The sequence below is a fragment of the Loa loa genome (assembly GCF_000183805.2).
Source record: "Loa loa unplaced genomic scaffold supercont3.67, whole genome shotgun sequence".
Taxonomy (NCBI): Eukaryota; Metazoa; Nematoda; class Chromadorea; order Rhabditida; family Onchocercidae; genus Loa; species Loa loa.
In genome coordinates this window covers 67,957-71,868 of record NW_018108247.1, presented here as the reverse complement: position 1 = coordinate 71,868, position 3,912 = coordinate 67,957, and positions in this window count along the sequence as shown.

Here is a 3,912-nt window from a genome sequence, read left to right as displayed (position 1 = left end):
TTATTATTATTATTATTATTATCATTATTATTATTATTATTATTATTATTATTATTATTATTATTATCATTATTATTACTAATTATTATTCTTAATTGTTATTTAATTATTATTAATTTATTATTAATCATTATTATTTACTGGATTTTTTTCGTGACTGTTATTGTTGCTAACTTTTAATTTCAAGAAATGAATCATTCTAATGTACATAATGGTTGGTGAATTATTGATAAAGTAAAAAATATAAAACATGCAAATAATATAGTATATGTAAACAATTATAGTATCATTTATGTAAATAACTCAATATAATATAAACAGTACTGTATGTGCTTAACAGAAGCATTATTCCACTTCAATTCAAATTTTTTGTTTACTTTACTGTACGAACACAATTATCCATGCACTATGGCATTGGTACAGTAACAACCATTTATTCCTTTTCGAAATTATTGTTTTTCAAAATTGAAATTTTAATCAAATTTCTGATTTGGAATGAATCATACCAAAGTAATTTGCAGTAATCTTATACCAGTAATATATTGTTATCGATTTATATGTATACACACGAATATAGTAAATAACTATATCAATTAAATTTAATCAAATTTCTGTTTTCAAATAGAATAGAATAACTGCTTATATTTGGCGAGTAAAATTTTTTAACATTAACAGAAATGAAATTCATTAACGATAAAATCTTAGCAATTCCTTTTTTGTATTAAAAAGCATTTGTCATTGCAATATATTTCTGCTTGTGATGGTTCGAAATTAATGAAGCGATTAGGAGCAATAAGAGGCGAAAATAAGTTTTGCATTACTTCTCAATTTCAAATTAATTAAAAGAAAACGATTAGTGAATTGAAAATGACATTTCAAATATTTCGTAATTATTCATTCAATCCTTCTTTTTTCTTGTTCCTGTTCTTTTTGACAATTCAAAGTTTAAATCTCAAATAGTAAAACTAACTAGTTTCCTTAGTCAGTACAACAACTAAAAAAAAAAAAAACGAGAGATTGAGATAATCTGGGATAAAATTAACATTCCTTTTGTCTCCTTTGAATCTGACTCATAAAAAGCGTTTCCACAATCTATTATCCTTTTATTTCATCCATTTAATATTATCAATAAACGGACTAAAAATTAAATGGAAGTTAATAACCGAATTAGAGGAATAAATTGACTTAAATATATCCCGTCATATATCTCATTTATTAAAGATATTATATTTTGAATATATTGTTGTCATATATCATCATTATCATTATGTTATCATAGGTGGTCTGGCAAAATAATAAGATGAAAAGATTTTTAAAAAAATTAAATTTTAATGGAAATGTTGAAATTTAAACAGTTTGGTTTATTCCTTTCTCCTCCCTTTCTCCCTCTCTCTCTCTTTCTCCCATTCTCTTTCTCTCCCTCACTTTCTCTCTTGAAATTGAAAAGAATGATGAAAATAACAAATAAATGAAAATGGCAATGCTTAAGTAATGATTTGTTAACATCAGAAAACTCTAAAATTAGAAAAAATATCTTCAAAAATTTGTAAACAATTAAATATCAAATTTTGTCAATTTAAAAGGATCAGAAAGAAATTGAAAATTTATCACTTCGTGTTTTCTGACCATTTGTTGTTATTAATAATAGTTGTAAACACTAAAACAAATTAAAAGTGAAACAAACTCCTTCAGAGTTTGTTATATTATTTTTAAATGGAAGAAAATAAAATCATAAAATGACAGATAATTTTGCTTTCCAAACCATATGTGATAATTGGTAATTTCATATGTGATAATTTCCATCATCTGATAAATTCAATGATAATTTACATCAAAACTTCACACCTATATTATGCTATACTGAATATCAATTTACATTGAATATTAATTAAATAATGATCAAATATGGATAAAAAAGAAACAAAAAAAAGGTGAAATGATAACATGTGGCGGTAATATCGTCATCTGTTATCAGTAACTGGAATCTTTCGTACTGATTAGTTGATAATAAACAAACCTGATTATTGAAAATGAAAGTTTATGTGCTTATGTGTCTGTGTGTATATGCGTGTGTGTGTGTGTGTGTGTGTATGTTCACGTGAAAATAAAACAAAAAAAAAATACATTTATCTATAGGTACTTATATGTGATAATTTCCACCATCGGTTACATTCAATGATAAATGACTATCATACAACCACATATGTTATATATGTATATTTTTTCCAAAAACTTACCTGCACTAATCTATTAACTTATTATGATGGATTTGCTGATAACAAATGATAATTCGTTATCACTTAGATATATTTATATGTGATTTTTCTTTGTGTATTACTTCAATCTTTTTTTTCTTTTTAATTTGTAAATTTGTTATAAATGATGACTAAAAAGACTTATTCACCTTGACCTTAATTTCTCCAATCGATTCGACCATCTTTGGCTAATTCATTGCTGTCATCACCCTTTCCCTTCTCTTTTAGTCATTTCTAATCATTTCCAATTAATTCATAACACCATTCATTTAAATGGTAATTATTTGTTACCTTCGTACCAAAAGTTAATTCTCTTTGAAATTCATTATTTTTATTGGTAATTAAAATAGTTATGCTATTCAAATTTGATCGAATGAGTATTTGAATCTAAACTATGCAAAATAAGGATGGATGAAGTAATGTTTAAAAATGTCACATATTGTACAAATTTCACGTGGATTTTACAGATTTCACGTATTCCGTTCAATTTTTTTCGTCGTAAAAATATTAACTTCGAATACGTTGAAGTAATTACTTTAAAACGTGACATATTCTGCGAGCAAAATATGTATATGTTACTGAAAAGTGTAAAAAAAATTCTTTCCTTTTCCACGTTATTATTAAGTTAAAACCATACAAGTTCTACTCACTGTCTTCATCATTAATTTACATTTTTTCAGCAGCGTGCAATCAGAATTACGTCAAATTGATTACGTGAAGTGCGTGTGTTACTCGTAGAAATTATTGAATAATTTAAATCATTACGAAGTAATGGTTAGATGAAGAAAAAAAATTTAATTTCAAGGTCGCATTTTGTCTTGCAAAATGATTCTAACTGCTTTTTTTAGCACATTTAAAAAAAAAAAGCAATGAAAAAGCGAAACAGAGTAAAAGAGATAGAAAAAAAAATTGAAAGAAACGGTGAGAGGATAGCGATTAACAATTTAATTTTGTAAATAAGAAGAGGATAGTAGATAAGCATAGATTTTGTAAAGGATCAATGAACATTTCTTAAATAATTGTTGAAAAATTTTATCGATCTAATTGAATTTCAACACTTTCACCAATAACGGTAATATAGAGATATATTCGATCCCTCTTTTTTTTCTCTCTCATTCTCTGTTTTCTTTTCGGTGATCGAAAAAGTTTTTGAAGAAAAAAAAACTTAAATTTTTAAATTTCAGATAAAATTGTTTTTTTTGTTGGTTATGGAAAGTTAAATTTTTTGCTGCATCCTTAGATAACTTTTCGCTTAAATAATTTTTAAATTTTGACAAAAAATTTTTTCAGTGGAAAAAAAGAAAAACTGAAAATAACAAACAAATATCGACTGGTGTATTTAAAGAAAATTTGATGAAATCAATTTAGTTTGATTTTATCGTCGGAAAAATCTTTTCTCTTCCCTCAAATTTCCTCTCAAACTTTTTTTCTTCTCGATAATTGTTCTGAATTTTCCTTTTTTTTTCTGAAAAATAATCAGCTTTAGCCATTTGAATAGTTATTTGATTAACATTTTGAAGGAAATAAACGTTGTTCTTGAAAAGCAGCTTAAACTATATAACTAATGAGAGAATTCCCGAAGTATGCAAAACGAAGTTTTCGTGTAACGATGATAATGATTCGCCTTATTTTTAAGACGTTATTTATTATTATTATT